This window comes from Pongo abelii, chromosome 21 (genome assembly GCF_028885655.2).
Source record: "Pongo abelii isolate AG06213 chromosome 21, NHGRI_mPonAbe1-v2.0_pri, whole genome shotgun sequence".
Lineage (NCBI taxonomy): Eukaryota > Metazoa > Chordata > Mammalia > Primates > Hominidae > Pongo > Pongo abelii.
The window spans coordinates 6,077,727-6,093,412 of NC_072006.2; positions in this window are offsets into that span (position 1 = coordinate 6,077,727).

Below are 15,686 nucleotides of genomic sequence, written 5' to 3' on the forward strand. Positions count from 1 at the left end.
AGTCCTCATCTGGGTGAAAGCCACAAGGACCCTCTTTCTGATGATGTCAGCACAATTTCCAAATAATTTCCCAGCTTAATTCTGGCATTTTTGTCTATCTTTTTGATGGGCTTTATGAGTCAAGAAAATGAAGAAGCTTTTAATGATTATGTTCTCCTTGGATTGGACTGGGTTGCCATTGTGATTCCGCCACACTTGATGGCAGCTCTGATGAACAAAAACAATGGGCTTTTTTTTTTTTTGGCTTCTTTCAGAACGCCTTAATAGGAAACACATTCTGCATTCCCCATGTGCATGTTTTCAGTGAAAATCTTTATTTAATTTTAGTAGAGAATTCAGTCCAAGGGTTCTTCCATGTAACAAAGGGTAGTACTGATGGGAACACATCCCTGGAGGAACTTTAAGATGTAGATTCCTCAGGGGGCATCTAGGAAAGGAACAATGCTTAGGTCCCCAAATCATGTTGGTATTTCTGAAAAGTGTTCTGCTCCCCTTGGGTATGGATTTTTTTTTTCTAACCAAAACAGATAAAGAAGAAAGCAAAGAAAGAAGACAGGAAGGAAGAAAAGAGGGAAAAAAGGAAGGAAGAAAGAGAGGGAGGAAAAGAGAGAGGAAGAGAGGATGGAAGGGAGGGAGGGATGAGAAAGGGATGGAGGGAGGGAGGAAGAGAATGAAATTCTTTAAACTAACCGTTAATCTTTAGGAATTCATTTGCATTCTTACCTTCACTTTCCAAACAATAAGTTCCATTCTGTCCCAATTGATCATTTGAAGGGAAAACTCTGCCAGCTGAGCAAAAACAAAGGGTAGGGGGTGTTGAGGAAAACTTAAATGTTTTGTTGCAGCCAGCACTGGTGCCTTCTGGATACTAGGGATACTAGGGTCATTCAGGGATATCTTAACTTTCTGTTCATTTCTGAGAAACAAACTTCCCCTGGATTCCTTCTTTCTCTTTGGCTTCACCTAATTCTCCTCACCTGTTTTCAGCAGTGAGGAAGCTCTTTATTTTACCCAGAGTCACTGTTTCCCCCAGCCCTCTTTGTAACAGAGAATCTGGATACCTCCACCTGCAGCCTGCCACCCTGCATACTCTGATACTATGTGTCTTGGAAGCTTTGCCCTGAGGAACCATCCAGAGAAAGTTCAGCCATCCTTTTAGTGGGTTTATGCCCCATTAAAACTGGGATTGGAATCATGTTTCCATGTTTCCAGCTGTTAATTACCAATACACAGCTTGACATGCCTGTGGGAAGCCAGGAGCCACTTGGAAAGGTGTAGGCAGAGGATTTATCTCATCCAAGCAGCCCCCTAACACATGACTGCTGCTACATGTCATTGTATATAGTTAGATTGACGTGGGCATAAAGGAGCAAAGGAGAAGCCCAATCCCTACTGTCTAAGGAAAGCACGGGTGCTATTAAGCTACTTGAACTTTCCCTATCACAGCCTAAAAAGCACTCAGACATTTTTATCAACATTCCAAGGCAAAGATTCATTGGATAGAGTATTTTTTTCCCAGTGTAATCCAGATCTCCCTTTAGAAGACGCTGGGAATTTACACGAGAAATGGGGCAGGCCATGAGCAAAACAAAAAAATGACTGATATTCTTCTTCGGCTTTCATGCATTTTTCTTTTAGCTTTGGCCCCCACCTCTACTGCTGATCAAAATTCCAGGGCTTATAAAGTGCTGGTGCTCAGCTAGGATTAGGTTAAGATAATAGAAAGTTGAGTCACTACAGGAAGACGTTGAAGTTGGCTTAAAGGCTTAATTTTCTCCACCCAGACCTACATTTATGCATAAAAAGCTACCAAGCTAGGTAAGTCTTTTACAGTAGCAGGGCAGGCTGTGCCAGACAGACTCTTAAGTCATGTAAATCAAATTATAAAGAAGATTTCTGCCTTGATATTTCCAGAAGACCAGTCTTGATCAAAATCTCAGGTGTCCAGTTTTGGAGCTTCCCATGTGGTGAAATATTTGACAACCAGCTTTGAGGGCTCATTGCTTCTCTTTGAAAACACCACAGACCTGTGGGATTTGAAGAGCTATTATTTGAGTCTTAGAGATGGGGGTGACATCCTTTTCCCACTATTAGCCCAATCTCTAATAATTGGCTCCATATAAACTGAATAATTTCTTAACCACACTTCTTTTTCAGGTTCCTGTCTCATTTCATCTTGAAATCAGAGTATTAGAAAAATCCAAAGTTACCCAGTGTTTCCTGACTAAGGAAACCTCACAATTTCTAAAAGTCAAAAAAGTTCAAATATTCCCCCTATCAACAAGCACGCTTGCTAGTGGTATTTCAAAATTAAAATGAAAAACAGTAATGATAGAAGTGCTGCAACCTCACTCCTGGCATGAACAAAATGCTAACAAAATCTCTTCTTTCTGCTTATCTTCAGATGGAGGGTATATGCTAATGTGTATTTCAGGGCAAACTAATGTCAAGGGAGGGAAGGCAGTTCCTGTCTTTTTGTTATTTTTTTTAAGCAATTCTCTCCAATAGGGCTGCTTCTGAAAATAAGTTTCTAATTAAACTTCCCATACTATATTGCAGTTAAATAGGGTAAAATTTGCTGTTTGATGTATTGAGAAAGCATGCAAACATTAGAAGGCAATGTGGAGGTTGCTAGAAGCAATGTGAAACCAGTTTCCTAGGCATTACAGGTAATTATTAGCAGGCAAGTTGTTGAGTTCAACCAGAAAATGCTTTAATTATATCTTGTTGTATATCAGGAACAGCCTAGGTTTGCATTCCATGTAAAAGGAGAAGAGACCACTGTTCCAGTTGGTTTTCCAAATAGAAGTGAAGAAACCATGAAGATGTCCCTATATCCAGTCCCTTAGCCAGGACCAGTTCAATTGGAGTATGGAGAGTCAAGGAGGCTGGAGTTCTCCCAGTAAAGGATAGTGTAAGGTTTGGGCAGTGTGCCTTTTTACTAATTTTAGCAAGAACATCTTCCAGTAACAGAAAAGATATTATACATATGGTAAGTAGATGGTTAAAATCCAGTCGTGACTCTGCCTTGTCCTTTTTTGAATGGGTCAATGTGTCAATTATTCCCTTCTAATGCCTTCTGGGTTTGGGAAGTGTTCAAACTATCTTTCCTTCCTGCTGCAATTAGATTTTTATAATAAACACATGTAAAGGCCTGCCTGATGATTCAAAGATATTCTATTTTCTCTTGGCCTCCCTTGACTTACAAGTCCTAATGATACCCCTGCCCCGGTATCTCTTTAGCCTTGATTCCCCATGTGTTTCCTTTTCTGGAGATGGCAGGAAGGCTCCTCATTCTGCTTCCAAACTTTGAGCCTGGAAGAAATTCTCCCAGGTCAAATCTCTGAGGAAGAACTATGCTACCACTCTAAAGAACAGAGTCACTTTTCTTCCAGCTCTTCCTAGCATTTCCTTTAAAAAAAAAATCCTCTATATCTATGGCTGTCAGGCAAATGATTTAAATAAATGAAATTTATATACTAACACTGTTGCTCCTTTAGCCCAACATAACCGTGCCTTTTGGCCTTAAAAGGATTAAAAGGTAATATTCTGTTCCTTGACTCTGGGATACAGATCTTTTTTAATAATGACATGTGCCTTCTTATCCCTTGTTCCAGACTTTTTGTTTTTCCTTATATATTATTGTTATTAAACATACTATTAATTCCACTTGTTTATTTTGTTTCTGTCTCCCCCCACTAAGTTGTAAACTCTGTGAAGGTAAGGATTTTTATCTGTTTTATTCACAGTTGTATATTTAGTACTTAGAACACGGGTGTGGCATATAGTACGCCCTGAATACATGTTTGTTGAATAAGTGAATTCCATAATGTTAAGTATTAGATGTGATATCAAGTAACCAGCAATCATCCACTGTATTTACACCACCAGGTCAAGTGCTCAAATACACCAAAGAAATGTGTGACTCCCAGTGTCAGCCTAAGGCACCTACTTTTCAGAGATAAGAATGGAACCAACTCTTACTCCTTGCTTAAAGGAGGCCCATCATCATTACTCCTAGATCCTAGGGAGAAGGAGGATCTATTCTCATGGCTGCCTCTCACCCTGAACATCTGCTTCTCCCTTGGTCTTAGGTCATCTTGCCATATCCCCATTCTGAACCAGAAGGATCCAGATTTTGCATTCATCTACAGTCACCCACAGGGTGTTAATGGAAGATTAAGGAGATGATTCAGGACACACCTGCAATCCTAAGTTAAATTTTAGAGATAACTACTCTGAACAAATTCTTTGGCAAATTTGCCCTATTGCCAGACAATCTTCCTATTTTTCCCGTTTTGCTTTCTGGTCCCTGATCCCAATTGCAGCTTAATGATAGAACTGGAACAATCTGAGGAGTCAAGTAAAATGCATCTCAAAAATGTCCATCTCAAGAACAGAAAATGGGAGCATATAGGCACTGGATTCCATTGCTCTGTTGGTCAAGTATTACCCCGTGGGATATTAAACTCCCTTCCATTCCAGGCTTGCACAGGCTGAGCAGATTGCCACTGGCCTGCCATGCATAAAGAAGCCCCAGGGCAGACAGCAAGAGAAACTGATCTTGTAGCTAAAAGGAAGTTCTGCCAAGTTACACATGTGCAAAGTATTTAGCCATGGCAGTGGCTAAAATAAAATATGGTCTAGGGAACTAAGAGGGAAGGTATAAGAGATATCCTTTACAAGGGGAAACTGTAATGGCGCTTCCCACACCAGAAGAATTAAGACAATAAGAAAAGAACAATTTTTTTTAACCATGATATATATTTATATTTATATACATATACATATAAATGTGTATGTGTGTGTGTATATATATGTATTTTTATACTTTTTTTTTAAAAAAAGAATGCTAAACTTTCAGTTCCAGTAATAGTAGAACAGGTTCATATAAATCCCCTGCTGAGGACCACCACAAAAGCTGGTTGAATTACTAAAACAAACAAAAATGTCTTGAAAGCATCAAAGACCTCAAAAGATAGGAGAAAAAAATAAAATAAAATAAAAACCTGTGCAATTTTTGGAGAAGACAATACCCAGAGATGTAAGCACAGTTAATCAAAGTTCCTCTGGCCTTGAGCACAATTTTCTAATCCCAAGAAAGAAGTCATAAACCTAAGCTGAACTTTTCATAGCTTCACAGGGATAGGGGCAGAAATCAAAGCCCAGACCCTCCAAGGCTGGGAAACCTGAAAAATCACCCCTGCTTGAGCAAAATTCTTAAGGCTTATTTCCTTCAATGAGAATAACGCAGTAATAATGGTCTTCCCTAGAGTACTTCTTTTCACCTGGTGATTTAGGGCACATCAGGCCTTAAGCCTAAATTCAGGTTATCTGGGGCTGGTGAACCTCTGGGGCCCATCTCTCCTTCCTTCCTCCCTCCTTCCTTCTCTCTCTTCCTCCTTCTCTCCCTCCCTTCCTTCCTTTCTGCTTTCCTTCCATCTACGGAGAAATTGTCATTATTCTAGGCCTCAAACTGTTCCTGTAAATAATACCTTAAATAAATGTCCATCATTTGAAAACTACCAGGAAACAACAGATATGTGGCTCATGGAGCAAGCAGAAATAACATACAACAGAAACCAATTCACAGGGACTCCAGTCATGGATAATATCATAAATAGTCACAGAATAGTAATTGATGACTAATCAGCAACCCATAAAATGGTCAAAGAAAGTAACAGTGTACTTGTAAACTTCAGTAGGAAAATTGGAAACTGTAAAAAAAGATTGGTAGATTCCAAGTGTTTAAACATTTCTTATCATAGAAATTACTTAAAAGTGTGTTTATAAATGAAGAAAACAATACAAAAGATCAATGAAAAAAAGGTTTTTTTAGAAGATAAACAAAACGGACAAACCTCTAGCCAGACTAATGAAAAAGAAAGGAAGAAACTCAAATAAATAAAATCAGAGATGAGAAAGGAGATATTAGTGTAGTTGCTTTAAAGTCTGTTTTGTCTGATATAAGAATAGCTACTCCTGCTCACTTTTGGTTTCCATTTGCAAGGAATATCTTTTTTCATCCTTTTACCTTGAATTTATATGAATCCCTATGTCTTAGGTGAGTCTCTTTAAGACAGCAGATACTTGGAAAAGAAGGTCATTATGTAATGATAAAAGGCTCAATCCAAGAAGAAGATATTACAATCCTAAATTTATAGGTACCTAACACTGGAGCTTTCAGATTTATAAAACAATTACCACTAAACCTAAGAAATGAGATAGACAGCAATACAATAATAGTGAGGGACTTCAATACTCCACTGACAGCACGAGACAGATCATTGAGATAGAACGCCCATAAAGAAACAATGGACTTTGGCTGGGCGCAGTGGCTCACGCCTGTAATCCCAGCACTTTGGGAGGCCAAGGCAGGTGGATCATGAGGTCAGGAGATCGAGACCATCCTGGCTAACACAGTGAAACCTCGTCTCTACTAAAAAAACAAAAAATTAGCCGGGCACGGTGGAGGGTGCCTGTAGTCCCAGCTACGTGGGAGGCTGAGGCAGGAGAATGGTGTAAACCTGGGAGGCGGAGCTTGCGGTGAGCCAAAATCATGCCACTGCACTCCAGCCTGGGCAACAGAGCAAGACTCCGTCTCAAAGAAAAAGAAAAAGAAAAAAATGGACTTAAACTATGCACTAGAAGAAATGGATTTAACATATATTTACAAAACATTCCACTTAACAACTGCAGAATATACATTCTTCTCATCAGCACATGGAACATTCTCCAAGATAGACCATGTAATAGGCCACAAAACAAGTCTCAATAAATTTAAGAAAATCGAAATTATATCAAGTATCTTCTCAGACTACAGTGGAATAAAACTACAAATCAGCTCCAAAAGGAGGCCTCAAAACTATATAAATACATGGAAATTAAATAATCTGCTCTCGAATGATTTTGGGGTTAACAATTAAATAAATAGTAGTAGTGACATAAGTTATCAAACCTCTAGGATACAGCAAAAGTAGTGCTGAGAGGAAAGTTTATATTGTTAAACGCCAACATCAAAAATTCTGAAAGAGCACAAATTGACAACCTAATGTCACACCTTAAAAAATTAGAGAAGAAGGACAAACTAAACCCAAAGCAGTAGAAAAGGAATAACAAAGAACAGAGCAGGACTAAATGAAATTGAAAAAAAAAATACGAAAGACAAATGAAACAGAAAGGGGGTTCTTTAAAAAGATAAACAAAATCGATAGACTACTAGTGAGATTAACCAAGATAAGGAGAGATAAGATCCAAATTAGCTCAATTAGAAATGAAACTGGGGACATTAGAACCAATACCACAGAAATACAAAAGATCATTCTACATTACAATGAACACCTTTATGTGCACAAACTAGAAAATCTAGAGGAAATAGATAAATTTCTAGAAACATACAACCCTCCTAGATTAAATCAGGAAGATATAGAAACTCTGAACAGACCAATAAAAAAGCAATAAAATTGAGTCAGTAATTTGAAAATTGCCAAAAGAAAAACACAGTTCTGGAACCTGACAGATTCACAGGTGAATTCTACCAGACACTCAAAGAAGAATTGGTACCAATCCTACTGAAGTATTTCAAAAGATAGAGAAAGAGGGAATCCTCCCTAAATCATTCTCTAAAGCTGATATCACCCTAATACCAAAACCAAGACAGGACATGATGACAAAAAAGAAAACTACAGACCAATATCCCTGATGAACATAGATGCAAAAGTGTTCAACAAAATACTAGTTAACCAAATCTAATAGCACATCAAAAAGATGATACATCATGATCAAGTGGGTTTCATCCCAGGGATGCAGGGATGGTTTAACATATGCAAGTGAATAAATATGATACATCACACAAACAGAATTAAAAACAAAAACCATATGATTGTCTCAATAGATGCAGAAAAAGTATTTGATAAAATCCGGTATTCCTTTATGATAAAAACCCTCAACAAAATAGGCATAGAAGGAAGTTACCTCAAAATAATAAAAGCGATATATGACAATCCCAAAGCCAATATTCTACTGAATGGGGAAAAGATAAAAGCATTCCCCCTGAGAAATGGAACAAGACAAGGATACCCACTTTCACCACTTCTGTTTAACACAGTACTGGAAGTCCTAGCCAGAGCAATCAGGCAAGAGAAAGAAATAAAGGGCATCCAAACTGGAAAAGAGGAAGTCAAGCTATTGCTGTTCACTGGTGATATGATTGTTACCTAGAAAACCTTGAAAATTTATCCAAGAGACTCCTATACCTGATTTTTAAAAATTCAGTAAAGTCTCAGGTTACAAAATCAATGTACACAAATTAGCAGCACTGCTATACACCAACAAGGACCAAACTGAGAATAAAATCAAGAACTCAATTTATTTTACAACAGCTGCTCTCTCCCTTTCTCTCTCTCTCTCTCTCTCTCTCTCTGTATATATATATGTACACACACACACACACACATATGAATATACTTAACCAAGAAGGTAAAAGATCTCTACAAGGAAAACTAAAAAACACTGCTGAAAGAAATTATAGATGACACAAACAAATGGAAACACATCCCATGCTCATAGATAGGAAGAATCAATACTTTGAAAATTACTATACTACCCAAAGAAACCTACAGATTCAATGCAATTTCCATCAAAATACCATCATTATTTTTCACAGAACTAGAAAAAATAATCCTAAATTTCACATGGTACCAAAAAAGACCCCTAATATCCAAAGCAGTTGCTATTGTTTGGCTCTGTGTCCCCACCCAAATGTCATCTAGAATTGTAATCACCATGTGTTGGGGGAGGGGCTTGGTGGGAAGTGATTGGATCATGGGGGCAGTTTCCCCATGCTGTTCAAGTGATAGTGAGTGAGTTCTCATGAGATCTGATAGTTTAAAAGTGTGGCACTTCCTCCCTCACCTTCTCTCTCTCTCTTGCCACCATGTAAGACATGTCTTGCTTCCCCTTCACTTTCTGCCATAATTATAAGTTTCCTGAGGCCTCCCCAATCATGTGGAACTGTGAGTCAATTAAACCTCTTTTCTTTATAAACTACCGAGTCTCAGGTAGTTGTTTAGAGAAGTGTGAAAATGGACTAATACAGCACTACTAAGAAAAAGAACAAATCTGAAGGCATCACATTACTTGACTTCAAATTATACTATAAGGTTATAGTTACCAAAACACCAAGCAGTACTGGTATGAAAATAGGTACTTAGACCAATGAAACAGAATAGAGAACCGAGCAATAAAGCCAAATATTTACAGCCAACTGATTGTCAACAAAGTATACAAAAATATAAACTAGGGAAAGGACACCATATTCAATAAATGGTGCTGGGACATGTAGAAGAATGAAACTGGATCCCCATCTCTCACATTATACAAAAATCAACTCAAGATGGATCACAGACTTAAATCTAAGATCTGAAACCATAACAATTCTCAAAAATAAGATTGACAAATTCTTCTGAACATTGGCCCAGATAAAGAATTCATGATTAAGACCCCAAAAGCAAACGCATCAGAAACAAAAATAAATAAATGAGACTAAATTAAACTAAGAAGCTTCTGCACAGCAAAATAATAATAATAATAAGAATCAGCAGAGTAAACAGACAAACCACAGAATGAGAGGAAATATTTGCAAACTATGTATCTGACAAAAAACTAGCATCCAGAATCTACAAGGAACTCAAACAAATCAGCAAGAAAAAGAAAACAATACCATCAAAAAGTGGGCGAAGGACATAGACATTTCTCAAAAGATATACAAAGACCAACAAACATATGAAAAAATGCCCTACATCAATAATCATCAGGGAAATGCACATTAAAACCACAATGTGATACCACCTTATTCTTGCAAGAATGGCTATAATTAAAAAGTCAAAAAATAATAGATGTTGCTGTGGACGTGGTGAATAGGAAACACGTTTACACTGCTGGTGGGAATGTAAATTAGTAAAACCTCTACAGAAAATAGTATAGAGACTCCTTAAAGAACTAAATACAGATCTACTATTTGATCCAGCAATTCCACTACAGGGTATCTACCCAAAGGAAAAGAAGTCATTATATGAAAAAGACACATACATATGCATATTTATAGTAGTACAATTCACACTTGCAAATATATGGAACAAACCTAAGTGTCCATTGACCAGTAAGTGCATGAAGAAAATGTTATATATATATACACACACACACACACCATGGACTACTACTCAGCCATCAAAAGGAACAAAATAATGTCTTTTGCAGGAGCTTGAATGGAGCTAGAGGCCATTATTCTAGGGGAAGTAACTCAAGAATGAAAAACCAAATACCGTTGGTTCTCACTTATAATAGTGGGAACTAAGCTGTGAGGACGCAAAGGCTTACAGAGTGATATAATAGACTTAGGAGACTCAGGGAGAGGAGAATGGGAAAGCAGTGAATGATAAAAGACTACGTATTGAGTACAGCGCACAGTGCTTGAATGACAGGTGCACTAAAATCCCAGAGTTCACTACTATAGAATTCATCCATATAACCAAAACCACTTGTACCCCAAAGGCTATATAACTTTTTTAAAAAGCAAAAAAGGAGACATCACAACTGATATAGAAATTCAAAGGATCATTAATTGCTACTTTGAGCAATTGTATACTAAGAAGTTTGAAAATATAGAGGAAGTGGATAAATTCCTAGAGACAGAAAACCTACCAAGATTGAACCATGAAGAAATCAAAAACCTGAACAGATCAATAACAAATAATGAGATCAAAGCTGTAATAGTAAATCTCCCAGTAAAGAAAAGCCTGGGACCTGATGACTTCACTGCTGAATTCTACGCTACATTTAAAGAACTAATATTAATCCTACTGAAACTATTCTGCAAAATAGAGGAGGAGGGAATTCTTCCAAACTCATTCCACAAGGCCAATATTACCCTAATATGAAAACCAAACAAAGACACATCAAAAATAGCGACTACAGGCCAATATCCGTGATAAATACTGATGCAAAAATCCTCAACAAAATAGCAGCAAAGTGAATTCAACAACACATTAGAAAGATCATTCGAGAAAACTCAACATCCCTTTATGATAAAAACATTTTAAAAACTAGGTATAGAAGAAATATCCCTTAACATAATAAAAGCCACATATGACAGAGCCACAGCTAGTATCATACTGAGTGAAGAAAGACTGAAAGCCTTTCCTCTAGGATCTGGAACATGACAAGGACACTCATTCCATGGGAAAAAAAAAAAAACAACTATTAGAACTGATTTTAAAAATTCAGTAAAGTTGCAAGACATAAAATCAACATACAAAAATTAGTAGCATTTCTATAATATATACCAATAATTAACAATCTGAAAAAGAAATTTAAAAGGTGATCCCATTCCCAATAGCCACAAATATAATTAAGTACCAAGTAATAAACTTAACCAATGAGGTGAAAGATCTCTACAATGAAAACTATGAAACACTGATGGAAGAAATTAAAGAGGACACAGAAAAAGAGAAATATATTTAATGTTCATGGGTTGGAAGAACCGATATTGTTAAAATGTCCATACTACCCAAAGCAATCTATAGATTGAATGCAATTCCTATCAAAATATCAATGACCTTCTTCACAGAAATAGAAAAAATAACTTTAAAATTTATATCGAATCACAAAAGACCACAGTTGCCAAACTTCTCCTGAGCAAGAAGAACAAAACTGGAGGAATCACATTACATGACTTGAAATTATATTATAGAGCTATAGAACCAAAACAGCATGGCACTGGCATAAAAACAGACACATAGACCAATGGAACAGAATAGAGAACCCAGAAACAAATCCACATACCTATAGTGAACTTATTTTTGACAAAGGTGCTGCGAACATACAATGGGAAAAAGTCCCTTCAATAAATGGTGCTAGGAAAACTGGATACCCACATTCAGAAGAATGAAACTTGGCCCCCATCTCTTGTCATATATAAAAGTCAAATCAAAATAGATTAAAGACTGACATTTAAGACCTCAAATTATAAAACTACTCAATGAAAACATTGGGGAAACACTCCAGGACATTGCTCTGGAAAAAATTTCTTGAGCAATACCCTACAAGCCCAGGCAACCAAAGCAATGGACAAATGAGATCATACCAAGTTATATGCTTCTGCACAGCAAAGGAAACAATCAACAAAGTGAAAAGACAACCTACAGAATGGGAGAGAATATTTGCAAACCATCCGTCTGACAGGATATTAACAACCAGAATATATAAGGAGCTCAAACAACTTTATAGGAAAAAATCTAATACTCCGATTTAAAAATTAGCAAAAGATTTGAATAGACATTTCTCAAAAGAAGACACACAAATGGCAAACAGGCACACTAGAAGGTGCTCAACATCACTGATTATCAGAGAAATGCAAATCAAAACTACAATGAGACATCTCCTCACCCCAGTTAAAATGGCTTTTATCCAAAAGACTAGCAATACCAAATGCGGGTGAAGATGTTGAGAAAAGGGAGTCCTCATACACTGTTGGTAGGAATGTAAATTAGTAGAACTACTCTGTAGAATAGTTTAGAGTTTCCTCAAAAAAAAAAAAAAAAAAACTAAACTAAAAGTAGAGCTACCATACAATCCAGCAATCCCACCGCTGGGTATATACCCAAAAGAAAGGAAATCAGTACATTGAAGACATATCTGCACTTCCATGTTTGTTGCAGCTCTGTTCACAATAGTCAAAATTTGGAAGCAACCTAAATGTCCACCAACAAATGAATGTATAAAGAAAATGTGGTACATTGTGTACTGTATACACAATGCAGTACTATTCAGACATAGGAAAAAATAAGATTCTGTCATCTGCAACAACAAGGATAGAACTGGAGGTTATTATGTTAAGTGAAAAAAGCCAAACACAGAAAGACAAATATCGCATGTTCTCAATTATTTGTGGGATCTAAAAATCAAAACAATTGAACTCATGGAGATAGATAGTAAAAGGATGGTTACTAGAGCCTGGGAAGGGTAGCAGGAGAAATGGGGATGGTTAAGGGGCACTAAAAATAAAATAGTAGGAATGAATAAGACCTATTAATAGCACAACAGGGTGACTATAGTCAATAATTATTTAATTGTATGTTCAAAAATAACTAAAAGAGTGTAATTGGATTGCTTGTAACACAAAAGGTAAATGCTTGAGGGGATGGAAACACCATTTTCCATGATGTGATTATTACGCATTGCATGGCTCTATTAAAAAAAAATTGATGGACTCCTTAAATATATACACCTACTATGTACCCACAAAAACTTAAAAATTAAAGAAGAAAATTTACAGTGTGTTTTTTATAACTTAAAATATATGAAAATATTTGGTTTATATTTCCATTGTTGATTTCTATTTTAATTACATCATGATTAAATATGGGCTCAGTATAAAGCAAAGCCTTTGAAATTTATTACTTGAATTATGACCAAGCACTTGGTCATTTTTTAAAGATATTTATTTCCTAATTTTTTAGCACAAAATTACATATTTACATATATATGGGAAGAAAACTCCAGTTAATTTTATTGCTCAGTTCTTTGATTTGCATTGTTAATTTTGTTTGCTTGATTAGTATAGATCTACTTGTGATCAATTATCTTTTTCTTCCTGTCTGTCTCAATCTAAAAGTGCTTTTATTTTGTGTTTCTTACTTAAAGATCTTTTTTTCTATGTTGAAGTTGTTTTCTCTGAGCAGTTTGAAGATATTATTACATCTTCTGGTTTTCAGGGCTGCTAATGAATAATAGTCATTATCAGTATAATTTGTATTCGTTTGTGACTTTTCCATCTGGCTGCTTTTTAAAGTGTTCAATTACTGTATTTGTATATGTTTGCCTTTCATTGATTCTGAAAATTTTCAGCATCATATTTTGCAGTTTTACCCTTTCCTCTATTCTTTATTTTTGTTCTTGTACTACAGATCAGACTTACTCATTAACATTAGGTGTTTTTATTTCATCATCCATTGGTGACTCTAATGAAACTTTGAATCACCTGGGAAGCATTTTAGCTACAGATGCTCAGCCCACGCTACTGAGATTCAGAGTTTTCAGGAGGCAGGGCCCTGGCCACCAGCACAGAAATGATTCTCCAGGTGACTCTAATGAACCAGAGTTTGAGAACCACTGTAACTAGGCAACTAGGAACATAGGAACCAAGATAAGATTGTGCCTCGTGTAGTGAAAGAATGAAAATGTTGGGGGAAACAGTTTGACACATAGGACAGAGTACACAGGCAGAGAGAATCATACGAATGATGAAGCAAGGGCTGCTTGTTCCATCTGCAAGCTCAAAGCCAACGCTACCCCACTTCATCCTAGTACAACTTTGTCATGTGGGGGTTTCAGCTGTAGCCTTTCACTTTACCGTGAATTTTCTCAGAAATTGACTTGGAAGAAGCGCATGCCTATGTCCCTGAGACATGTATTATGTTTAATATATATATATAGCGAGAGAGAGAGTGCAATTCACAAATCATAGTTGGAGGTTTCCACAAAAGTACAAGGTGCTATTCTTTTTCCCAAAGCACCACTCAGATAATAACGCAGGAGGCTGAGTCCACTAAAGGATCCAGCAAAAACTCCATTATTTTACAGGTACTCTTGGCCTAAATCTTTAAAAGATTCAGGAAAATAAATAAAAATTTTCTCACACAAATTATTTGTTTGGTTTTTGTGATTCATCAATAGGCTAAGTGATTTTTCAAATCAGCTAAAAAATGAACACTTATACACACCCACACTCACATACCCTTTTAAATTCTAAACCAACATAGCCACTTCTGCTATATTTAGCTTTTTTTTTTTTTTTTTTTTTTTAGGCAGCTGATCCTATTGTTGTATGGATTTGTTTCATAAGAGATGTTGGTGGGGAAACCCAAAAAGATATTAAGAAACTAGAGCTGCCTGTCATTAGTTCCTGACATCTTAGACCTTAGAGATCTTATCTCTGGGGCAGAAAAGAGCAGAGTAGACATAAGGATTACACAGAAATCTTTAAGTGTAGTATTAGTAAAACAACCACCTGCGAAGAGAACGTACCCCTCTCTGTTACAGTGTGATTCCACAGGAAATCAACACACTAAAAGGAACACGCACTTCAGGCGACATCCGTATTGAAGGAAAAACTTTTCCAAAACTGAGTTTGTCATGTCAGATCTAGAAGACCGTATGGAGATTTTCAGTTGCTTATCTGTATGTGGTCATATTGAGTTGGGAAAAGCTCAGCCCAGGCTCACTGAACTGGAGTGTAACAGCCCCTTCATGCCTATTGCCCCTGGTAGGTGTGGGGCTGCCTGATTACAACGAAAGATCAGCCTGACTGTCCTGTGCCTTTGTCCTGCTTGCAGGGGAATTTGCTTCTACCTTGCGGGTATCAGCATTTATAACCATTTCCTGCTTGACCCATATTCAGGATGTGTGGCTTCTGCGACATTTTAGGAACTATTTTTCTGAATTGCTGTCCTGGATCTAAGATATTTGTACACAATCTGTTTGGTAAGCTAACTACTGCTACTGTTACTTCCACACTTGAATGACTAAGTAGAACAGATGATGTACATTAATTTTATGAGCTCTGGACTGATACTTCCTTAAACTTCATTTTAATCTACATTATCTCATTTTTTGCTTCCAAAACATTT